The sequence below is a fragment of the Polyodon spathula genome, chromosome 9 (assembly GCF_017654505.1).
Source record: "Polyodon spathula isolate WHYD16114869_AA chromosome 9, ASM1765450v1, whole genome shotgun sequence".
Taxonomy (NCBI): Eukaryota; Metazoa; Chordata; class Actinopteri; order Acipenseriformes; family Polyodontidae; genus Polyodon; species Polyodon spathula.
In genome coordinates, this window is record NC_054542.1 from 36706232 (window position 1) to 36732644 (window position 26413).

Consider the following 26413-nt stretch of genomic DNA (forward strand, 5'->3'; position numbering starts at 1 on the left):
TAATTAAAAAAAAAGATGCCTGCAAGCGTATCATTCAACAAAGAAAGAAAACTTAAAGCGTACAACTCAGAACAATTTCCCAGCTACTAACTTGTTCAGACACTTTATGCCCATGGTCCCAAGTCACAATGATAAATAATGTCTGCAGACACAATGGTTCAGTTTAGCTGGCTTCACACCAGCCTGGTTTAAAAATACCAACATGTGCTTCCAAGGCCACACTCACTGCTGCACTACTCATTTCCTGAAAATACTTTCCTGGACTCTTATCCACCAGCTGCTGAATGATGCTTCCTGTGCAGGTTTTCAGCACACAATCCCATGCCTCAATATGGATGGGCTGCATCCCCATCTCTCTGTCTCCATGTTTGCTTTTCCTCTGCAGATCTCACCATACTGGGGGATGAGTCATTTTGTGAAACTCTAGAGCTACACATCACAAGTGGCTTGAATGTTTCAACTTCAATTAAATAATCTTTTAAAAGAAAAGCGTTCATACAAAATTCAGAGCAGCTGTTACTAATACAGAATAAGAAGTTGTGTGTTTTGATTCATTGCACACTTTTCTCAGCCAGGGCTTCACAGGACTGGACACATTTCGGGAATTGTGTGAATGATGATGTTGTCTATAATGAACCATTTCTCTCCTAAAACGTAAAAACATCTTTTTTTGTGAAAAAAAAAATGCAGTAAATATGCACTAAATATTTGGGCCTAGGCCTACAGTATCCTCAGAACACATTCTGATTGATCGTCACACCTATTCATCACTCTGTAAAAGGGTCTGTTCACAAGTTCAGAGCTTCAGTCTGTCAATCACCCTGTGCACCTCTTCACACCACATTCGGCCATCGCTTCTTTGGTCAATTCCTACCACAACCGCATAGTGGGGTTCCCTGCACATCATTTGTCAAGCCAGCCGTTCTGTATGTATTGGCCCGCTTGGTTTACCAGTACCTAAAAAGCTGACATGTTTTGCTACTGTCTCATAAAAGGTATTTAATCTTCTATTTTCCACAAACACTGCATACACTAACCCAGACGAAAGCAGACACACTTACTTTGCTTTTCATCCTGTGTATGATTATTATTCTAGTATCCAGTATAATTACATTAATTGGGGTGAAAGAAATAAAGATATCTATCCACACGATCTTATACAGCTCTTGGATCGTGGTGGTGTTTGAGCTGCATCATTGGAATTGCTGCTCGGTTTCAAATTTCACACAAGTCTACTCGGGATCAGAACAATAAGGGAAGCAAACACAATAGCCCAGCCTAGCTCTTAAAACCTGAACGTCAATTATTGGATTACTGTGGAATCAAAGGTACACTTTGTCTATAAATCTCTTATAGTTTAATAGCTGCAGTCTAGCAGTGTCCAGTCCTTGTCTCTCCCTTTCTCTTTCTCCTGTAGTACTGCCGAATCGAAGAACATTCCCTGCAGGACGTGGTTTTCAAAATGAGCTACTCAGGCTTCAAAAGAGATTTCAATTTCCAACTTCCCTGAAGGAATGGTCACATATTCCTCCTGAGTGATTTAAATACGACACAGACATCACATCAGCACTGTCCTGGCTGCAATGAGGGCCCAGAGTAATGGTAGGTGTTTCTGTGCTGTACAGTGTACTACCTGAATACAATTTGTTTCGTCTGAATACTGGTAATACAATATATTGCACAAATCTTACAATGCTACAAAAGCATTCTCTTTTGGTCTCAGAAACTTAATCATATGTAATCCTTGATTGAGACAAGAGCTTTTTGTTTTTAAGAAACACTAAGAAAAATTGTAACATTGTTCCCAGCAGCCCACTGTTTTTAAACACTGAGATTCCCTGCCTCCCAATGGACGATCTGGTGCATTAGAAATGAAGTCTAGATCAGAGCTTAGCTGTATCAACAGAGATTCCTTTTAATCAGAAAACAGTTACCCCAGTTCTAGTACAATGGTTAGTGGTACAACGTGTACATCATTTCTTTGCCTTTTTTAATTTTTTTTTTTTTTTTTTAGCCTCTAGACTTCCAAAGGGAACTCCACTTGCTTTCAGTACTGTAAGGGGCCCTATTTTAAATGCAAGGGGCACCAGAACTACTGCAGTGCCGTCACTTGGAAATCTAGCACCGCAGAAGCATTTAGTGGCAAGACAAGGAATGCAGTGTACTTTTCAGCTTTTTTTTTTTTCAAAATCCCTGCATCGAAAGGGGAATAGATTCAAGTGATTAGCCATCCATATTGTCTGACAGAAGGTTTGCAGAGGGCAGTGAATTATATAGCATAGTGCAATGCTTATCTAGACAGTTCATAAGCTGAGTTCATTGACTTAATGGAAATTCAATAGCTTCAGCCATTACAATACAAGAATTTGCAGCATCGATTTTTAACACAACTACATAACATGACCAACAACAATTATAAAGTAATAACCCAAAGCTATGTTCTTGTCAAACTCTTAAATGATATAAGTCCAGACTGGGAGAGGCAGACAATACCTGTCAACGGGTACTGTGCTTACAGTTCAGCAACCATACTTCTTTACCAAAGGGGAGTCTTTGTGTTTCTGTGTGTAGTTTTTTTTTTTTTTTTAAAAACCATCTCAGTCTCAGAGTAACACACATTTATGGTGCAAACAAAAACAACTGTTGGATTACTTTATTGTCAGCTGAGAAAGCACAGTAAGAACTGTTTTGGAATAAATTTAATCAGGACACTTGACTATTGTCAAGTAAAAGTGAACACACGTTAAGTTTTTTAACTATCTATCTATCTATCTATCTATCTATCTATCTATCTATCTATCTATCTATCTATCTATCTATCTATCTATCTACTGTATCTAGCTAGGACTTTAATCTTAACATTTTCCATTGATAGATTAATCATCCGATATATCATCAATCGATTAATCATCCTGATTTTCCACTGTGCTGCACTACCTGTTTGTGTGTCATTCAGCCAAATGCCAAGTCTAATAGAAAAAAAAAGATTCACAATAAATCAAGAGAGCATATACTGTATTACTGTAAATTACCAGCTGCACTACGAACTAGAATACTGTATTTAACAAATCCATTTTTTGTATTCTGTAAGGCTTCAGTTTTATACTAACAAAGGTAACTTATAGAGTATTATTTTATTGTAGTTAGCTGAATAAAAAGTAAGACATAGCTCTTAATTTTCTGATACCGTTTGAAAGAAATATGCTGAATAACAAGATAAATCTGATTACTTGTGACTAAGAGGATACAATAAACTTTTAATACTGCTGTGAAAGGAAAGCACAAATGTCTTTTTGTCTTCATTTTGAGATATTGTGAAATTTTGGGTACACTTCCCAGTGGCTCTTTTACCAAGGTCTTTAGAAGTATCCTCCGCCATTTTTCAAGATTAATTTTTGCATATATATTCAGTGAAGAACACCATTTTATATAATGAAGAGAGACAATAAGATGTCATTTCAGGATACAGCAGCACATCTACACTCTACACTCTTGAACTACAAACTCAAGGCTGAGATGGTCTTTTAAAACCATGACGAGAATGTAAACAGTTTCAGGATCTCAGTTGCAAGACGGTTATATCTGGTATCACTGGGCAGTGAGAAGACAACCTTTAGATAAAGCATTGCCTGTTTGCTGAACTGGAAGAATAACCCACAGCTGCCTTTCCCACTCTGGCCTTTTTTTTTTTAATTATACTACAGTGGAAGGATGTATCATTTGTAGCTCCGAAATACTAATCTACAATTTATAGGTCAAAGAAAATGTGTGTATACCTCTCCTAAACAAAACAAAACACCGTTTTTGTCTAATATCTATACAACAACTGCTCATAACTGAACTCTCAGCCTCAGTCATGCATATTCCTCCTGTTTTATATGGTTTGTCCATGTATCAGTTTATCTCCCTCTGTGTATGTAATGCTGTAAATACACTCTTCATTCAGCTATCTACTTTCACTAATATAAACCTGAGGAAACTCATTTATCAAAAGGCAGTGGAGGGGGTTAAGAAACTGTCTTTGAAATTCATTGACTTAAAAAAACATAGTTCCTTTCAAATGAAAAAGAACAGCTGTATAATAAAAACTCTTCCTGAAAGAAATTAAAAATGCATTAGTTCCTGCTGTTTGTTTTACAAGCGTCTTTAGAGGGACCTGATGAGAACAATATGTTACCCAACTGGGTTTGAGGACTTCGATGGAGAACAAACCCCACAGAATCCTTCCCTGCTGAAATACTCAGTGGCCTGCTTTTCAAACAGAATGGCAAATGGAGATTAAAAGCACAACGTGCAACACTTAATTATTTAAAAGCGTTAATTCCCTTGGTCTGTAGTTTACCAGCAGATCTTGGGCGGCACAGTGCATGAGGTTGATGCTGGTTTCTCACAAGTAAATCGGCTAAGCCATCCTTATTATAGTAAATGTTGTAACAATAGTAATAATGTCTCAAAGGTAGAAAAAAGAAAATGAAGCGTACCTGTTGAAGACTAGAGCCTCTAAATGTCAAGTCTACACTTGATCAAGTGAGCAAAAGCACATTTTCGATCCATAGTTCTACTGCTTTCTTCCAAATAATTTTAAAACAGTTAGATTAGACAGCTGTCCCGCTCCTTTTAACTGTGATTTATTTAAGAGTTTTAAGGTGTCAACATTGTAATTTCATTTCTGGTTTAATTCCATTCTAAAGGGAATATGCTTTTAAGATGGCACACAAATAATCTCAAGGGTCTCTAAAAAAGGGAAAAATAAACTACACATTTATTGATGTGCCACTTGGAAGCTTACACCAAATTTTAATTGGAGCTGCCCTGAACCAACATTGAGTTTAAATGTTGCACAAACAACTGATCAAGCGGTATATGTATATACAAAAAAAAAAAGAAAACCCCAGATGAACAAATGCTTCACAATGTGTGTTTATCAGATGTACTGTATGTTGTGTTTGTTTTGTTAGCATAAAGGAACGTGATTAGAATTGTTTGTTTTTGTTGTAATCAGCTATTTTAAGGCATTTTCTTTTAAGCTTTAACATTTTTAAACATGTTATGACCATACATCAGGGATGGAAATAAGACTCCCGTTGCATAGTAGTTTCACTCACTCCAGGTTTTAATACAAGTCTGGTTAGCTACTGTGTATAGGTAACATGCTCAGGTGTGTTTCAAACGCATAGTAAAACCAGGAATGGATCAAACTGCTATGCAATGGCAGTCTTATTGCCATCCCTGTATATACTGTAGTACCACATCACACTGAATAGTGTTGTGTGTGTGTGTGTGTGTGTGGTAATTACAAAACAGTACATTATTCTTACTGATTAAAAATATTTATAGGAAAACAAATCTAATTGAACACAAGGGATATCATTGATCTAAACAGCTAATTATTTTTATTTATTAAGTACAACAAAAAAAAGAAAAACATTCAAATTAATAGTAATTAAAATAGCACTGTACTAAAACACCTCTGTATATTGACAGCTTTAAATGAGAAAATGTACAAACATACATACACTACCGGTCAAAAGTTTTAGAACACCTCCATTTTTCCAGTTTTTATTGAAATGTACACAGTTTAATGTCTCAGTGTACTCTGAAATTAAAGCATAGAACAAATAAACAATTGGCGATAAAAAAAGAAAGCATGGAATCATTTTGTTTAACAAAATTTAATCTAAATTTTTTACTCATTAAAGTAGCCACCTTTTGCAGATATAACAGCCGAACACACTCGTGTCATTCTTTCTAAAATGGAAATCAAATATTGTTCGGAAAGTTCTTCCCAACACTGTTGCAGAAGTTCTCACAAATGTGTTGCACGTGTAGGTTGCTTTGCTTTCATTCTTCTGGTCAGTTCATCCCAAACTAGCTCGATGGGGTTTAAGTCTGGAGACTGTGCTGGCCATTCCATGATTTGAAGCCTACCGTATTGTTCCTTCTTCTAAGGTAGTTCTGACATAGCCTGGAGGTATATTTTGGGTCACTATCTTGTTGTAGGATGAACCCCTGACCAACTAGACGTATACCAGAGGGTACTGCATGGTGCTGTAAAATGCTGTGGTAGCCGTTTTGGTTCAGGGTGCCACTCACTCTGTGCAAGTCGCCGACTCTGGATCCAGCAAAAGAGCCCCAGACCATCACGTTTACTCCTCCATGTTTGACAGTTGGTGTCACACACCGAGGAACCATCCTTTCGCTTACTCGATGGCGTACAAAAACCCTGTGTGATGAACCAAAGATTTCAAATTTTGATTCATCGGTCCATAAGACCTTCTTCCAGTCTTCAGTAGTCCACTGGCGGTGCTTCATGGCCCAGGCAAGCCTCTTTTTCTTATTTTGCCATCTTAGCAATGGCTTTCTTACTGCCACTCGACCTGTCAAACATGCAGCTCGAAGTCTTCTCTTCACAGTTGAAACTGAGACTTGCTTACTTCGACCAGTGTTAAGCTGTGCTTGAAGCTGTTGTCCTGTGAGCCGCCTATCACGCAAGCTGTTGACTCTCAGAAACTTGTCTTCTGATTCTGTTGTGGCTTTGGGTCTGCCAGACCTCTTCCTGTCAGAGTTTCCTCCAGTTTCCAAGTGCCTTTTGATGGTGTAGGAAACTGTACTCACTGACACCTTGGCTTTCTCTGCAGTTTCTCTAAAGGAAAGACCTACACTCTTAAGGGTTATAATGGTCTGTCTGTCTTCCTTTGTTAATTGCCTTTTTCTCACCATTATGATAGCAATATACTACTTCCTGCAGTACAATACTGTCCAAATAATTCTTAAGAGGATGTAGTAGCACAGTCTTTTCCAACACTGCTTTTATACAGACAGATGGTTTGTAAATAATCAACAAAAGTTGGGACACCTGTAGGAATTGTTAACATCAACTTTCAAGGCTTAATTTACTTCCATTGCTGCAGAACAGCTGTAAGTTGTTAACCCATTACTTATTCCCTGAAAAAGGCCTTTTTGTATAACTCTGAAATATACATTATTTTTCAGTTTTTGGTAACCTAAACTTATTTTTTAACCTCTGGCAGTGTACTGCTTACCTTTGTACCATTTCAGGTTCACTGGACTTGAACTGCTTAAGTTTCAATAAAAACAGGAAAAATGGGGGTGTTCTAAAACTTTTGGCCGGTAGTGTACATACAGTTGTAGTCAAAAGTTTACATACCCCAATGGAAATGTATAATTTCTAGAAATTTCTCTAAAACTAAGAATTTTAGGAAAAATAATTTGTAGCAGAAGCTTTGTTTTTGGGACGAGTAAAAAAAGTTACAAGAAATAGATTAATTATTTTTTTCAGCAATTTTTTGCAAAACTCCAAAAATGCTAATTCAAAAGTATTCATACTCTTTGATGCTATGATAGTATTGTCTACAAGGTGTTAGAAATTTCAACATGACCTAATTCTAGAAAAGTCTAGAAAATTCTGGATTGTGGGTGAACATTCTGAGAGAATATAAAAGTGTTAGGCATAGGATGATTCCTGTCATTACCAATATATCAATTTGGGAAAAAGTAAAGAGCTTTCTAAAGACCTTAGGCAGAAATATTTATTGTCATAAAGCTGGAGAAGGATACAAGAAGATTTTCAATCACTTGAGTATCTCAATTTCAACTATTGTTTCTATTATCAAGAAGTACAAGACTCACGGTACTGTCACAATGCTCCCTCGGTCTGGAAGAAAAAAGCTTCTATCACCAAGAACAAGTAGAAGAATTGTGAGGAAGGTTAAAAAAAATCTTTGACTGCCAAAGATATTCAAAGTGCATTAGCTGCAAGTGGGAATGGGGTTTCCATTTCAACCACAGGTCGAGTATTGCATGATGAAAGTCTCGCAGGCCAAGGAAAAAGCTGATCTTAGGAAAATATCACAAGGACAATCTCTTAAAGTTTACAAAATCTGAATGATGGACATGAGTTCTGGTCAAAGGTTTTGTGGAGTGATGAAACAACAATCAAGCTATTTGGTCATGCTGATAGTCATTACAGTTGGAGAAAGTCTGGTGAGGTGTACAAAGAAAAGAACACCATACCTACTCTCAAGCACGGAGGTGATAATATCCTTCTATGGGGCTGCGTTTCCTCTAATGGCACAGGAAATATAGTTCCAATACATGGTCAAATGGATTCCATAGCACGCCAAAAGATATTGGCCAATCATCTGAAACCCTCAGCTACAAAAATTGTTTTAATGCGCATCTGTATGTTCCAACACAAAAACGATCCAAAGCATACATCAAAATCTATATCAGAATGGTTAAGGAAGAATAAAATCAGGGTTCTGGAATGGCCTAGTCAAAGTCCTGATCTAAATCTGACTGAGAATCTTTTTGACCTAAATGCAAAGCGTTATGTTTGGTGCAAACCCAACACAGTGCATCAGCCAAAGAACACCATCCCTACTGTGAAGCATGGTGGTGGCAGCATCATGTTATGGGGATGTTTCTCATCGGCAGGGACTGGGGCACTTGTCAGGATAGAAGGGAAAATGAATGGAGCAAAGTAGAGAAGTTGTTGAGGAAAACCTGCTGCCCTCTGCAAGAAAGCTGAAACTGGGACGAAAGTCACCTTTCAGCATGACAACGACCCAAAGCACACAGCCAAAGCTACACTGGAGTGGCTAAGAAACAAAAAGGTAAATTTCCTTGAGTGGCCCAGTTAGAGCACTGACCTAAATCCAATCGAAAATTTGATTTTGAAACTTGAAGATTGCTGTCCATCAATGCTCTCCAAGGACCTTGACAGAGTTTGAAGTTTTGTAAAGAAGAATGGTCAAATATTGCAAATCTAGGTGTGCAAAGTTGGTAGAGACCTATCCCAAAAAACCCACAGCTGTAATTGCTGCCAAAGGTGCTTCCACCAAGTATTAACTCAGGGGGGTGGAGACTTATCCAATTATGATCTTTCAGTTTTTTAATATATGTTTTTCTCAATAAAAACTTTTTTCCCCTCAACAGTGTGGAGTATGGTGTGTAGATAAGTGGAAAAAAAATCCTAATTTAAATGCATGAAACTCTGAGGCACTGATACAACAAAATGTGAAGAAAGTTCAAGGGGGTGTAGACTTTCTATTGGCACTGTGTGTATAGATGAATACATAGATAGTGGTGTGTTACCTGATGACAGCATTTGTCAATACAGATAGTTCTTTACTTTCTTAATATCCTATTGTTCATGTTCTCAGTGTTATTTGCTATGCTTGTTAAATATTCCATCAAAAAACTTTTTTTTTTCTGAAATGGCTCCTCAAAACTCACTTCAGAAAACCAGCTTATTCAAAAGCAATTTCGTTCAGAGTCAACAATGCCTCCCCATTTGAAAGTGGTTTTATGCAAGATGAAAAAACTCTGTGCTCTCAGATTTTGTAAACCCAAGAGAAATGAAATATTCAAAATATTCTGATAAAAATGTAATGACACTGTTTTGAATATGTAAAAGTCTCATGGCAAGAAAATTGGGGGGGGGGGTTGATGCTTTGACACATGAGGGCTTGAAATAAACAGATATCACATAACAGTATGCCTTGCAGATTTCAATCTGTGGTGATAAACAGCTTCCTCTGAGAATATCAGATGTAGGGTATTACTCTGTGTCTATTTAAAAAGACTTGTGCCAGTTTTTAATACAGGGATCCCACATCCCACCATTCTGTTTGGAATTTTTTAAATAGTTACTATGCATTTAATGAGTCTGGGTGGTCTCCTTCTCAAACATTACTCCTCTTTTTTGAAGCTCCTTCAGATTGTATATCCTTACTTTTACTTACAAGAAAAGGTTGCATCGCATTGCAGGATAGAAGCATGCCCGTCATATTTGCACAGCTTTTGATTTGACGGTGGAATTGCAATTGAAATTTCACTTAAGTATCTTTTAGAATGCTTTTGACGCATGGGAATGTTTTTGGATTATGACTAATACAGTTTACTTAATTTATTTGCAATCTAGCTGGATTGTCATCAAATAGTTAACAAGATATTAGTTGCATTAACATGTACAGATTCTGCAGATTATTACAGCAAATAGCTTTCAGTCAGGACACTGGTGCGTTAGATAACCACTGTTTATTATAATACAAAATATTAGATTTCCAAAAACATTGAACCCAAACAATGGTGAAGAAAAATAAAAGTAGCTGGAGCACAGCCTCATTCCTCGGAAACAGGAAATAATGTGATTAACATAAAACTAATATATATATATATATATATATACAGCTATATATATATATATATATATATATATATATAGATATATATATAGATAAGGACTTGTGTTGGTAATAGGCTTGTAGATTAACCAATGAATGTATCAGGCACTTGTACTATAGATTTCCTGCCTGAACACCTGCATGCTTTATATCAAATACAATTTTAATCACGTTTGTATTTTTAATTTACTTCATCGTGGTTTGTTTGTTTGTTTGTTCTTGAAAGTTTAATTTGATGATCTTGAGACCAATAAGTCACTAAGCGGCAGTAGCAGGCTACACAAAGTATGTTAACTGTGTGTAGAATGATTTATACCACACGCATGGATGGAATGCCTGTGGTTTTTAAATCTCAATGGTTCTACTTCTACTTGAGAACTAAGCATGTGGAATATATAGAACAAACCACAGGGGATTTGGTTTTATCCAAGCGATGGTTGACCTTGATAACCTGTTCACACTCCATGAACGTTAGTTTCACAAAGACTGTCCGCATTGAATATTTTTAGTAAACCATAGCCATAGCCACTCTATATCATGTAGAAAAACAGCAAAGTTTCCTCCTAGCACCCTGAATCCATTAAAAAAAAAAAAAAGGTTTACATATTTTGTACAAGATGCCTTCTTTAAGTACATAACTTAAATAGAAAACAGATTTTATATCAATTTCGACTACTTATTTAGACACCACAAAATGTAATAACTTGGTCATTCACTTTGGTGTCAAAAGGATATACACGTACAATTCCAGCAGAAAAAAAAAAAAAAAGCTTTCATTTCCATTCCTTTTTATGGTTGCTAGTCAATGGAAACAGCTCAAACTGGGTTTGCAATTTTGACTGGAACATTGAAATTAACAACCACAAGACAGATGTCACATTCTGGAGCAGTATTCTAGTATATAGGTTTAAAAAAACCATCACTACCAGTTTAGTGTTAAACACTGAAAGAGAATAGGTCTACATATAAGGCAGACGTGCTAGGCCTTGGAAATACCGATACAGCTGTTGGCCAGCCAGAGAGATATATTATGTGTTAATTGACAATAACAAGATAAATCACTCATTGATCTTCATCAAAAAACAAGATCACTGACAGGGAACGGAACTCTGGGAAGTCATTGGAATGTCATCTTGTTGCTCCTGAAAAGTCAGACAGCAATAGCAATAGCTTTCTATATCTTTCAGGCTTTATGTCTTACAGGATTCAATTCATATTTCTTAAATGGACAAAAAATATTTATTAATAAAACCCATATTTTCTAATGTAAGACAGAATTAAGAACAACAGTGTAGTTTAATAATGAGAACACTATTGCTTAAAATGTTTTAATCATAAGCAGGGCAGCATGTCATTGAATTTATCAGTATAATGTTGTACCGTGGTACCGCATTTAAAACACTATTATTATTATTATTATTATTATTATTATTATTTATTATTATTATTATTATTATTATTCTGTCACTCAAGCAGTTCCTTAGTCTCTTATTTCACTCCAGAGCAATAGCACTCAGTGTTAAAGCATATGATGTTCTTTTCAAAGCTGTATTCAGTTGCTGCTTCTTTTATCTTGTGCTGTTTCAGATGTTCCCTCTTGTAGGTCAAGTTGTCCTCCACATGTGAAGGTGTGTGGCTATCAAGCGTCCTACAGGTTCAGGGCAATCCACAGAACAGTACAAATCGAATAGCATACTGTCCCTTCAGATGTTTTCTTTGCAATAAATTGGAATTGTGCTGCTGAGCAACCACTTCGGAGAACCCACTAAGGCATGGTATGGGTTTTTGGATATCTGTGTAATTATAATCATGCTCTGTAGATATTGTATAATACTGTATAATGAAGACTGGACTATTAGAACTGACAAAACTGAATTTTTACAAATGTCCACTAAAATAACCTGCAATACATGTCATTGGTGATATTGGTAATATGAACAGAAGCTTCAGGACATAGAGATTTTGGCACACCTCAGCATAGTGAGTTTCCAGTGTAACTGAGACCTAGACTAAATTCTTTGTATACAAACTACAACGAAGGACCTATTTTGATGACACTTGACCCAGATCAGAAACAAAAATAGCCTGCTTCTGCAGGACATGTGTGTTCTGTGTGGGATTGGACCGTTGTGCACACTTGTGATGCGGTAGCATCACAGCCCAAGTTGTTACTGCCAGGAAGAGAGACTCAGACACAGAAGCTGCAGGTTTAAGTGCTAGAGAGCATGTTTAATAACAAATAATCACAAACAAACACACAGTCACAGTGGCCAAAATAAACAGTTGAACAAAACAAGACAAGCACTTTTAAATGCACCCTGTGGTTTCCCCTAAACACCAACTATACCCACGAACACCAACATACACTAACCTCACCTTCACCAGCATTAATTCTCCACATTAACTCTCTACCCAACACCATTAACACCCTATTTATACCCTGTGACTGCAGCTGGATTAATCTTCACTTATTCAATGTACGATTCCAGCCACATTCCCATGTGTTTCTGCAGGGAGGAATTTAACCCCCTCCCTGCCAACCCAATATTCCCCACACCTGTGCACTGGCAGGGCTTTCACCCTGACACAATGCTCGTGACTGTGTAGTTTTAAATAGTCCTGGTTTAACAAACAAACCATTGAAAAATTACACGTTAGTGTAGAAAATGTAGAAATCTCCAAATGTTAATTTTTGAAAAGTGGACACATTTCACTGGAGCTGTAGCTCAGTTATCAACCAATCACTACTGACCCAAGGGCAAACCTGCAAAAATAGTTATATGTACTTAAATGATGTATAGACCTATATCACAATGTATTAAATATACATTTGATTGGCTGTTGCTTGCCTGTGTGCGATTCCCAACTTCCCACAAGATGCCTTTATGTGCACTGAAGGTCTTGAAATACAACATGCTGTGCTATAAAAAATACATGAAAATCCTGCTTTGTGCAGGCACCTGTGTGTCATGCTGATGGAGCACTTCATGTACTATTTCCATTAACAGAAATGTAGTGACAGTTTATTTGCATTGTTTCTAAAGAACTAATATTATTCCAGGGATGGGGTTGTGGCCTAATGGTTAGACCTGTGGACTGCATCCCTGATGAACATGCTATTCATTTTCATCTTGGAGGGAAGTAGAGTTTAAGGCATTGGTGTAACTGTTACTGAATTTTAATTTAATTCAATATTTAACATGATATCTTAAACAAATTGAACACATAGCCAGGGGATTCTTTTTTGTGCCAATTAAAGCAGTGGAGTACAGACATTCCTGCTGTGGACTAAACTGCTAAATAAGTCAGGCAACATGCACATACAGTACACATGATCTGCCAAATCATAACAACATCTGGGTTAAGCAGGTCTGGAGCAACGGCAGGTTTGACCACAGTGTTGCCTAGGGGTCATCTGCTTTTGGAAAACCATGACATGCTCTGGCTTAAATAATACATGGTAACATTCCGGATGATAAAACATCCCTCATCATTGAAAAGGAATGCCAAAGCAGCACAGCCTACATCCAAAACAACATTCTCATCAGAAGTCCCTTACTGCCAGTTTGGATCAAGCATTCGTGCTGACAGCTCAGCAATGTACGCCATGTATTCAGTGGGAGAGCAGTTGTAACCCTGTGCTGGAAGGTAAAAAAAAAAAAAAAACCCTCAGCATATACTTGTTTAGGGCCACATTTTACAATCAGGGACAGCTTCGAAAGGCAGGGGTTGAGATAGGAGTAATTGTGGAATGCATCATTAATTGATAACAACTCTGTTGAATTCCTGAATATGGAAACTCCCAGAAGAGAAATTTAAACGTGAAAATTAAATTGAATGTACTAAAAGAACAAAAAATCATTAATAGTGGATTTGAGAATGACTTTAGGCACTAACAACTATAGAGTCCAATATCACTTTATTCATAAGTACTAAAATGAAATAATTCAGTATCTTTTAAGTATTACATCAAAAGGTTGTGGCCAATTTCAAACCTGCTAACTAAACAACCTGACGCATGGTCTCTGTTAGTTCCAGCATCCAATTCCATCACTAACCTTGGTCAGACTGCTGTAACATATTGTACTTGCTGTTGTTATTTTAAAAACAATAGAAATCTATTATATTTTGGATATTTCTGCATGCTAGAAAACATTTTGGGGGCTGTTTCAAAGAGAGTTTGTGGATTTCACATCATGCCTTCTAAAGTTTGTTGAAGTGGGTGGCTGTTAGATGTGGTGTTTGGCATTGTTTTATTCTGTACGTGCACTGTTTAAGAGTGTGTCTAACATTGCAAAATCTGGAATTTTCCAAAAAGAAACTGGGGGTGTCTGCACTTAGAAGATGCAGTGTTCACAATAATATTACATTTTACATTCAAATATGCCAGAGTCTATTTATTACATTGTTCTATTGTCTAGCCTTCTACACTCTCTATATCACAACACTTTAGTGACAGTCCAGTTTGTTTACATTTCACAGTTTTAACTCTGGGAGACACCATTTTCCTCCCTGTTGAAACTTTGTCACTACAACTATGTCAAAAAAAAAAAAGAAAAACAAAAAAGCTTTCCTTTCTGCTTTTAGAAATAGGTTAAATATGACACCTCCAAGTCACCTTATAACTTCAGAAGCAAAATAGAAATTAAATAGAGGACTGTGTTTGAGTTTATGTAAAAATACTGATAAAATACTGATAAAGCAGAACACTTAACATAGGGCAGAGACTTTCAACTTAATAACCTTCAAGAGGCTCAATGGGTGTGCCCTGGTGAAAAACTGTCAACTAAGTACATTTCAAATGAAAGCAACCCTTTACCGTGATTAGTTTGCACAACAATTGATTACTTTGAAATAATTCCATATGCTTAACCACGTTTTACTGTGCTTTAGTAGGCTCTACTCCACTTTTCTATGTTTTTGTGGGTATGCACATTCTGTGTTGGCATATTTGAGTGAACCTAAAAACATAGACACATTCTCAGACTGGACAACCTGTCTCTGGCTGCCTGTAAACCACTTTTGGCACATCCAGGTAGGCCAGGAAAAAAAAATTGTAAAGGCAGCATCAGCAGAAGAACACGGGGCAGCTCCTTTGGCTAGAGCACTGGGTCATGCATCAAGAGTGCCAGCCACTGAATGTGAAAGCAGAAGTCTGTCAGCAGGGTAGAGGGTGGCCTGGAGCAAAGCGTGCTGCCTAATGGCTGGTAGCAGGACAGCAGGGCGCAGGTTAGTTCAGCCAGCTGCTAGTCTGTCTATGTAGGAATAGGTGGGGGGGAGTATATTACTTGCATGGAACAACAGGGCTAAGAACAACAAAGCCTTGTCAACACAGACAACAAACTCTTTTTATGCTCTGTGCTACCTTTGTGACTATTGCTAGCACAGTAGGGGTATACAGTATACAGTATGTGCCTGGTATGTGTGTTTGTGTATGTACCTTGAGGGTGACGTAAAACAGCAACTGTGTCTGTAGATTTGCTGCAACACTTTTTAATAATACTGCTGCAGTTATTTCCCCATTTGCAAATACAGTATTTTTCATTTTAAACAGGAAACTATCGTACTATATGGGAAATAAATAGTTATTGTTTGCTTTACACCTCTGCTTTGAGAAACTTTGAACTACAGAATATCACATTTTTTAAGTTTACTTCAGCCAGCATGGATGTTCCATTTTGTCGTGTTTAATAGTTATGTAAACCCCATGTTTGTTCATGTGTGTGTGTGTGTGTGTGTGTGTGTGTGTGTGTGTGTGTGTGTGTTTATTTTATCCAGTTAACTGCTACTTTATGTGTCTGAACGATAGATTACATTTAAATGAAGGAGCTGCCATCGTGCTGCCTTTAAAAAGTGCCCAATAACAGAAAATAAAATAACTATGATGAAGATTATGTTTGTTTTGGGGCATTTTACTCAGGGTTAGCGCTAAATAAATACACACATTTACACACACACACAGAGTGTGTGTTTCAAGATGTGTAAAGGTTTAAAAAAAAAAAGCTCTATATCTATTTCTGCTAAATGTTATCAGTATAAAAAACGTGATTAAACTAAATAAATGTGCTTTCTCAACAACAGCAGAGCTTATATACATTATGTATAACCCACACAGTTGGTGGATCTGTAATAGGAAGCAGCATTCAAGAGCTGAGAGATGTAAACAAATGGACTATCAACAAGGTCTATTTTTTGCATAAAAACTAAACTACAGATGGACATGGTAACTATCAATTCAAAATGCAAAATTTAACCATGCTTTTCCTACACCACACATTTTATTATTGCACAGAATATAGCAAAAGCATAATAATAATAATAATAATAATAATAATAATAATAATAATAATAATAATAATAATAATAACATTAAAAAACACAATAGTTTGCACAGAAATATCAAATATTTAGGTTTTTCACATTCACTAATTTTGCCTAACAGAAACACACCTCCAAATGCAAGTTTTTTAAAGCCTAAAGCAGACTAATGGCACACAAGAGCTCTAGCATTCAAACTATTATCACTAATACCAACTCCAGGATTCTAGCTGAATAATACATATAGATTACATGTAACATGTGTGCTTTAAAAAAAGAAAGAAAAGATCACTTTAAGTTCTTCACTTATGAGCTAAGTGGGGCAGGCAGCCTTTGACATACAACAGCAGAAGAAGAAAAAAAAGCGGTGTAATCACTACAGCTTTCTTCAGTAGCCTTTTGTATAAAAACAGCCAAAAAACCTACTCCTTTACAATTCTTTTTTTTTTTTTTTAAATCCAGAAATGAAAGACCTGTATGGGTCGGTTATCATTAGTCCCGAGAAGCTTTATAAGAACACCAATCTTCTAATCATCCCCCTCCTATTAAGAATAAAATGCATGGGGGTCCAAATGAAAGGAGGCCATCTCATTCTTAGGCTATTAGTGAGACTTTCCAACAACAGACCCAAAAAAAAAAAAACAGGGCTAAAAAGTAGCCTGGGACGGAGTGATATGTAAGGACCCCCCACCCCCCCGGAACCCACAGCCTTCAGTCAATCTAACTTCAGCATTATCCCAACGATATAGAAAAGCAATGAAGAATAGAATATCTTACCTTTCTGTTGCTGCTGATGCTGCTCCAAAAATTCTACAGGCTCATTTTGTTTTTCATCTATAAATATATATCTTTATATAGATATAGATATATCTATATATAATATATATCTATATATAATATATTATATTATATATATCTATATATATATATATATATATATATCTATAGTATATCTAGATATCTATATCAGATATATAAGATATATATATATATATATATATATATATATATAGAGTATATATATATATATATATTTTTTTTTGTGTTGAGGGGTTAAAAAAAGTGCACACATCCACACAAAGACCCTTTTCCCTGCAATCACTGGCCCCCTTAGCATCAAGACACTAGGACAACATCAAAGCAACTTGGGGGGAACACTTGAGGGGCCTATTGTCTGGTCTGGTCTGATCTGTTTTTCTTGTGCCTCCCCCCTCCCAGCACCGCTGCACTTGGTACGGCCCAGACATTCATGCCAAGTAGCTTTCACACATGGAAGAGAAGCTTGTCTCAAGCAATTGCTGACAAGCCACAAACAAGACAGCCTACCCCCTTCTCCCTCCCTCGGTCTCCTTCAGAATGCGAGACTCCCTAACTCCTGTGACAGGCAGGCAACTAACTCGAGCCCACAGCTCCCCTGTCTAAAGCTTTGGGATCCACATACACAGCCTAAAGCTTGTTGTTGTATATTCACGAAAGCCAGAGCTTTGAAAAAAAAGAGGCGAGAAGTGGGGGGTTGGGTGTAGCTGTTCCTCCAGTGGAGCTCCTACAGCAGGGTGTGTGGAGAGGGAGGGATCGAAGGAGGGGGTGGGGGTGGCAGTGCTGGTTGGTGAACAATAAAACCAGAGGCTCTTTAGACATATATGTTCCTCGGCGTGATTTTGCTTTAACCTTTTGATTGCTGATTTGTTTTGTTTTGTTTCGTTTTTTTATCACTGCTGCTATTGCTGCTATGCATACTAAAACAATAGCATTATTTGGCAAATCAATGCTGGAGTAACATTTTGGAATTGATATCATCAAAAAAGTTTTTAAAGGTTTTATAAATTTGGATACTAGAAAATGTTTTCTTTAAATTCCTTTTCTAGGAAGGAGAGTGGAATTTAACTGCATAAGAAGATGCTGTTTAGAATGCATTATTTTTAAAATGAAATTTTTAGGATGAAAATTACAGTAAAAAAAATCCCCCAAATTAAGAACAAATAAGCACTGTACAATTTCTCAAATCCAGCTCTTTCTTTCTGCAACTGTTTTACCTTCTTGTTTACATTACTTGTTTGAGATAGCAACTATAGTTTTATGTTAAACATATTTAATGCTTATAAATGTATCAACCTATTAAAACAGAAATATGGGCAGCCTTTTTTGAGCATGCATGCTTGTTTACAAAGAAGCCCTGTTCTCCTTCTGCCTGCTGGGGAGGAGTGGGGGGTGGTGAACCTCCTTGTGCTGTGGGATTTTTACCATCCGCACAGCAGACGGGACCTTGATCGTACATCTCATGCAATGGACTCCTTCAACAGCACAGCACCACATTGAAAGCAACAGTAATTGATGCAGTAAAGTTTATCTGAGGAACCAGTACCATGTACCATTCAAGGAAAGAAAAATACATTTTTTGTATTTTTCACATACAATTGTATTTAAGTCTACCGTAGAGACAGAATTAAAAAATGATGACTGTATTAAACAGCACACAAAATCCTTGAGATAAAGGTGTATTTTAGAATCGACTATAAAGGTGAGACCACTGAAGCTGGCTTCTCAAATGGTCTAAAACAGCTTCAATGCCTTTTGGCTAGACTGCATTACTGAACTGGAACAGAACTGGTGACCACACCCTTAAGATAGTGGTTTAAATTTAAATAATCAAGCTAAGGGTAAGGACTGGGACAGTATGTTGAAAAGAAAAAAAAAAGATACTACCAAATCTTTCATTTTAAACAATGCTTGCTTTGAGTTAAAACAACTGATCGAGCTTCACAGTGGAGCCCAATTCTAATATGCAATTCGTTATCTTTATTCATTAATGTTCATTTTTATACTGGATATGTATAATGACGTATTATACATTTCACTGAGAATCTGTAAAGTACAGTTTTTATGCCCACATGCTGTATTAACATAAAGAAGGTGGCTTTCTTAAGCTTCACCTCAAATAAGTTTTTGATTGAAGTTTGATTTTCTGGATTTTCTAACATGAGAGTTTATGGAGGAGCACGAAACTTTATACCATCACATTTACAGTAATTCCTTGCATGTTTGATAATAACAATGGGATATTAAACTGGTAATAAATGAAATGTAGGAAAATGTAGATGATATAAAGAATGCCTTTAATTAATGAATGTTAGAAAAAGACTTGAAATGGCTCATGAGTTAAATCCAAAAGGTCTGTGTGATCTGAAATTGAGGATGAACCCTAAAAATTGCTAATCTAATTTAACCACAAAAAATGTGCTGGACTGGGGCTCCCGAGCGGTGCATCCAGCAAATGCATGATGCGCCCTATAGCCTGGACGTCACCGGTTCGAGTCTGGGCTATTCCACAGCCGACCGCGGACGGGAGTTCCCAGGAGGCGGCGCTCAATTGGCTGAGCTTTGCCGGGGGGGCTTAGGTCGGCCAGGGCGTCCTCGGCTCCCCGCACACCAGCGACCCCTGTAGTCTGGCCGGGCACCTGCCGGCTTGCCAGTTAGCTGCCCGGGAGCTGCGTTGTCCTTCGACGCTGTAGCTCCTGGGTGACTGCGTGGTGAATCCACAGTGTGTAAAGAAGCGGTCGGCTGATGCCACACGCTTCGGAGGACAGCATGTGTTCATACTTCGCCGCTCCCGAGTCAGCGCAGGGGTGGTAGCGGTGAGATGAGCCTAAATAATAATTGGGCATTTCAAATTGGGAGAAAATAACAAGAATAATTGGCAACGACTAAATTTTAAAAAAGTAAAAAACATGTGCTGGATAATGGCTCTCAAATCATACATCTACCTAATCCTGGCACAGATACTCTACAGTTGTGGATATGAAGTCCCAGTGATGTTCCTGGTCTGCAGATGAAGGAGGCTCCAGAGAGGAAAGGATTAAGCATTAAAGCACCTCACTGCCTGCCTGATATAGAGAGGAGGGTGGGTGCACGGCAAAGAAACCAGCTTCCATTGAGAATAGGATGTGATTGCTGTGCCTGAGATTTAGCTGAACTACTGTGTGCTGAGAAGCACGGGGTTTCAAGAGGGTATCCATATTTTATTGTTGATGTGATGTTGAACTGGGCTTGAAGACACAGTCTAAGCACACTTGCATGTACAAGTTAACCCAGTACAAGCTGGAGTCTGAGAGATAATAATATATGGTTCAATAAAAAAAATTTAAAAAATAAATAAAACACTGCAGGCTCTAGTAATTAATATTAAACTGCACTGTCCCCTTTTCAAAGCTGTACAAGTAAAAATATGATGTCAGGAAAAACAAAATGTTTTATTATTAAATCATGTTAAAAGCTCCAAAAACTGCTTGTTTTTAAGGGAAACTATTATTGAGACTTAATAAATAAATAATAAATACTTAAATAAATATAATTTGGTTTTGAGCAATTGCATTAATTATATTATAAAACAAGGAATATGGGTATGTAGCTTGGGTATGTAGCTTAGTAGAGATTTAAAAAAGTTTGTTTGTTGTCCAATTTGTTTATTTTCTCTAATGGCAGCGGTATGCTTGTGCTACAGCTTACAGCAGAAATAAATAAGTACCTTTAAAAAAACATTGAAACACTACAGATGAGTGATTTGCTTAACCCTGTCTCCTTAACGAGAAAATAGACACGTAACACTTAAGCAGCTGTCAGATGTCATCTTCATGTATGAAAGCTGTGCACTACAAACTGAAAATGTTTTACTTAAACAAATGTAATTGCAGTCTCCCATTTATAAGATTGCTTTGTGTTATCATGTATGCTGCCCTCATGCGTGCCCTTCTGGAACTCCAAGTTCCCGATGCTTAATATGGACTCCAATATGTTATGAAACAACTAAGTGGTCCCTGGACTACAGGTTGGCAGCCTTTTACATTTGCATTCAGTTTTGAAGTTGGCAATATGACAGAGGACTTCTTTACTTTTGAGGGGCTAGGATGGCATCCACGCACTTTGAAAATGTACAGGGGGCTAAGGAGAGAAAAACTGGAAAGTGCTTCCCTGAAAAGCGAAGCAGAGATATTTCCTGTGTGTGGGACAAATAGGGACGTAAAAATATGCGTCCTTTAAGTCTGCAGTGGTAAATCAGTAACCCTGCCTCACAGACTGGAGAATGTGATGGTGCATTAGCAGTTGGAACCTCCTCTCCCTCAAGAACCTGAAAATGGAGCGGCGCTGTTCAGGTGCTGGAGGAATTTGGAGGCTCGCTCCATAAGTGCCCAAACTGAGCTTGAGGGAGGGGTAACATCAGCCTCCGAGGTGACCTCTGAGCTGGGGCCCATCTCCTGAGTCAGTTCTTGGACTTCTTGAGACTGGCAAGGTGTGGAGAATATATAAAATAAATACTGGTGTTCAGGTAGGCTCCTTGTCTAATCTGTTGTTGCAAATACCCACTGACTGTGACTGTGAATACAGCACAGAGGTGTGGAAAGTGGCAGATATGGAGGCAAGTCCATATTATGGTAGAGACATTAAAATGGCCCACGGTGTGCCCAGATTAGTATATTAATGTGAGCAGACTGAAATGGACAGGTACGGGACTTTCCATAACTGTCCTTCAAGGGATTCCAAAAGATTCGGTTTGAGAGTGATAAATTCCAGGAATAAACAAGCCTCTCTGAGACACCCAGATTGTAGTTGTGACAAGTGCCAGCAAAGACAGGGCCCATTTTAAAAAGAGAGTTTGTACAGTTTGCTCCCCTGGAAGATGTTGTGTTTATACTGAGGTTAGTTCAGGAGAGCCAGTGTTTAATTTCAATGGAAAGGAAATAATAATAGCAACCTGCATCAAGTATAAACAGCCAGTAGACTGGACAGCCATGGGAAGCATGGTATGCCTGTAGTGTAGGGAGCTTACTGAGGGAGTTGCAGTACATTACAGGTGACAACCACAGAGAGATCACTATACCTGTGATGCAAGATACTAGATGCCTGGGACCAGCTTTGCTGTTTGAGGGAGAAGAGGAGAACAGAAAAAGATGAGGTCCCTCTTGACCCGAAGAGAAGAGCTTGCTTGCTTGCTGCTAAATAGTTTTTTCTCATAAAGTATAGTTGCATACTGCATTTTTTACAATTAAAAATAAACTTATTGTGGCAGGCTGGCGAGTGGATAGAGGCCCAGAGACAGACTGCAGTTCAAAAAAATAACTATTTTATTATAAATAAACAAAAATAAAGTGCACAAGGGCAAAATAACAGATACTCAAACACAAATAAAGCAAAAACAAAACTCACAAAAATAAAGTTTCCAGGCTGGGCAATGCCTTCACTGGATTTAGAAAATTCAAAAAACCACAAAACAAACACCAACCTGCTTCCTCAGCTCCCTCCTCCCCAAATGAGAAGCAGAGGCCTCCTTTTATATCAGGTGGCTGGGCGCTGATTGATCGTTAATCAACCTAATCAACTAATCAACCCCAGCCACCTGAACATAATAAACCCAGGCAGGCCCCCATCCCTGCCAATTTAAAAAGGGCAGAGCTTTGCTCTGCCACACACCTCCCCCCATGTACCCGTACACCGGCCGCAATCGGCCAACTCCCCCCTCCCCCCCCCCCCCCCCCCCCCAACCTCCGAGACGGTGGGGAGTCCAATTCGGGTACATGTGGCCACCTCCGGCCACGTTAGCCTCCCCCACCCCCCCCCTCCCCCCCCCCCCCCCCCCCCCCCCTCCTCCCCCCTCCCCCCCAAGAGTCCAATTATGTCCCTTGGGTGGGCTGTTATGGTGGGTGGTGGTGGGCGGGGTTGATGTCGGAGCCCCCAAGCCTTCTTTGGTTGAGGGGGCCCCGAATCTCCAAGGTAGCATGGCGACGGCGGCCCGGCTCCCTCTGGTGGCGGAGGCGGCGACGGCGGCCCGGCTCCCTCTGGTGGCGGAGGCGGCGGCGGCGGCCCGGCTCCCTCTGGTGGCGGAGGCGGCGGCGGCGGCCCGGCTCCCTCTGGTGGCGGCGGCGGCGGCCCGGCTCCCTCTGGTGGCGGAGGCGGCGGCCCGGCTCCCTCTGGTGGCGGAGGCGGCGACGGCGGCCCGGCTCCCTCTGGTGGCGGAGGCGGCGGCGGCGGCCCGGCTCCCTCTGGTGGCGGAGGCGGCGGCCCGGCTCCCTCTGGTGGCGGAGGCGGCGGCGGCGGCGGCGGCCCGGCTCCCTCTGGTGGCGGAGGCGGCGGCGGCGGCCCGGCTCCCTCTGGTGGCGGAGGCGGCGGCGGCGGCCCGGCTCCCTCTGGTGGCGGAGGCGGCGGCGGCGCCTCCCTCTCGGGCTCTGAGGACGACGGCAGATCCTCCTCCCTCTCTGGCTCTGGGAGCGACGGAGGCTCCTCACCCCTCTCTGGCTCTGGGAGCGACGGCGGCTCCTCACTCCTCTCTGGCTCTGGGAGCGACGGAGGCTCCTCCTCCCTCTCTGGCTCTGGGAGCGACGGCAGATCCTCCTCCCTCTCTGGCTCTGGGAGCGACGGCAGATCCTCCTCCCTCTCTGGCTCTGGGAGCGACGGCAGATCCTCCTCCCTCTCTGGCTCTGGGAGCGACGGCAGATCCTCCTCCCTCTCTGGCTCTGGGAGCGACGGCAGATCCTCCTCCCTCTCTGGCTCTGGGAGCGACAGCACATCCTCCTCCCTCTCTGGCTCTGGGAGCGACAGCAGATCCTCCTCCCTCTCTGGCTCTCTGGGAGCGACAGCAGATCCTCCTCCCTCTCTGGCTCTGGGAGCGACAGCAGATCCTCCCCCCTCTCTGGCTCTGGGAGCGACGGCAGATCCTCCTCCCTCTCTCTCTCTGGGAGCGACAGCAGATCCTCCTCCCTCTCTGGCTCTGGGAGCGACGGCAGATCCTCCTCCCTCTCTGGCTCTGGGAGCGACAGCAGATCCTCCTCCCTCTCTGGCTCTGGGAGCGACAGCAGATCCTCCTCCCTCTCTCTCTCTGGGAGCGACAGCAGATCCTCCTCCCTCTCTGGCTCTGGGAGCGACAGCAGATCCTCCTCCCTCTCTGGCTCTGGGAGCGACAGCAGATCCTCCTCCCTCTCTGGCTCTGGGAGCGACAGCAGATCCTCCTCCCTCTCTGGCTCTGGGAGCGACAGCAGATCCTCCTCCCTCTCTGGCTCTGGGAGCGACAGCAGATCCTCCTCCCTCTCTGGCTCTGGGAGCGACAGCAGCTCCTCACCCCTCTCTGGCTCCCGGGAAGGCGGCTCACCCCTCTCTGGCTCTCGGGAAGGCGGCTCACCTCTCTTTATTGGAGTGACCGGTGGATCTCCCATGTCTACCGCCAGGTAATTAACCACCATGAGGGCAACCTCTGGGAAGGAGGCCGGGTGGTGCTGTTCCTCCCACTGTTCCCACCTCTCCCCATCTCGACGCCACAGCGTGTTGATAACTATGGGGAGATCGTGGACGAGGTCTGCCTCAGGGTGCATCAACCAGTCCCAGATCTCCTGGGACGGTGGTGAAGGTGGTGGTGCTGGAGGTAGTGGGGTGGCCCCTGATGCCCGGGGTGAACACGGCACCTCTTCCTGGGCCTGGTTGTAGGGGCATCCTGCCCAGTTGTGGCCGTCCTCCTCACACCGGCCACACCAGTTTGCCGGTGGCACGTCTGGGCAGGACCGCCAACGATGGTCCTCCTTCCCACACCAGGAACACCAGGGGAAGAGGCTGGCCGGGTCCTCCAGCGGTGGCTGCAGCAGCTTACATTTCTTCAGCTGCTGCTTGTCCTGCCTTTTCCACTGTCTGCTCTTCTTTCCCATTTTTTTTTTCTCAAAAAAAAAAAAAAAAAAAAAAATACTGCTCTGAGCCTCTAGGTGGCGCTATCCCACTTCTGACACCAAATGTGGCAGGCTGGCGAGTGGATAGAGGCCCAGAGACAGACTGCAGTTCAAAAAAATAACTATTTTATTATAAATAAACAAAAATAAAGTGCACAAGGGCAAAATAACAGATACTCAAACACAAATAAAGCAAAAACAAAACTCACAAAAATAAAGTTTCCAGGCTGGGCAATGCCTTCACTGGATTTAGAAAATTCAAAAAACCACAAAACAAACACCAACCTGCTTCCTCAGCTCCCTCCTCCCCAAATGAGAAGCAGAGGCCTCCTTTTATATCAGGTGGCTGGGCGCTGATTGATCGTTAATCAACCTAATCAACTAATCAACCCAGCCACCTGAACATAATAAACCCAGGCAGGCAGGGGAAGTTAACCCCATCCCTGCCAATTTAAAAGGGCAGAGCTTTGCTCTGCCACACTTATACTTTCCGGTCACGAGCACCAGTTTCTCTGAAAGATGAACTATAGCTGTCTTTTCTCTTAACACCTTTTCTGGGAAGCAGCAACACTTTAAATTTTTTATAAACTTGGCAAGAGCTGGAGACTTTTTCTAACTAATCATTTTCTCTGAAAAATTAACTTATACTCCGTAATGGCCATCTAGGCAGTATATTTTTTTATCAATCAGAAGGTCAGGGTGTTGTTTGTTCTGGTAATATCGCTTGCTAGAAGCAGGTTTCTGAGAAATAGGCAAAAGTCTATTTTTTGTGAAGGTGATAAGACAAGATGTATAATGAAAATGCTAAACTTACAAATTAAATGTGATAAGCTAATAATTATAATATTGTAATTATATTTACTTACCGTAGTAGGTGCATTTTTGTTTAATTATTTTGTAGTATGAATTTAAACATTTAGGTAAGCTTGATAGCTAGCAGACACATTGTAACCACATACTGTATGAGCGGGAGGGGGGGGTTGTGATGACATCATGAAATGTGGGTAGGCAGCTGAAAAATTGGCCATAAAAACTTTAATCAAACGATACCAAAGGGTTATTTTTCCCAACCTCCAATCCTCAACTGAGCTCGTGAGAATGTGAACCCAGCCTGTGCGATTGAATCCTGATTTGAGACTCTGCCTGAAAAGCCCTTACCTACTGATTGACATCACCAATCTACTCTGA

The 26413-nt window shown here is 40.3% G+C and overlaps 1 protein-coding gene across 1 annotated transcript in view; it reads right to left on the reverse strand.

Moving 5' to 3' along the window:
- Positions 1-17364, reverse strand: part of LOC121320763 (B-cell CLL/lymphoma 9 protein-like) — an 86007-nt gene extending 68643 nt beyond the window's left edge. The window contains exon 1 of the mRNA XM_041259376.1: positions 17304-17364. The gene's annotated coding sequence lies outside the window, so the exon portion shown is untranslated. The remainder of the gene's footprint in view (positions 1-17303) is intronic.
- Positions 17365-26413: the final 9049 nt, after the last annotated feature.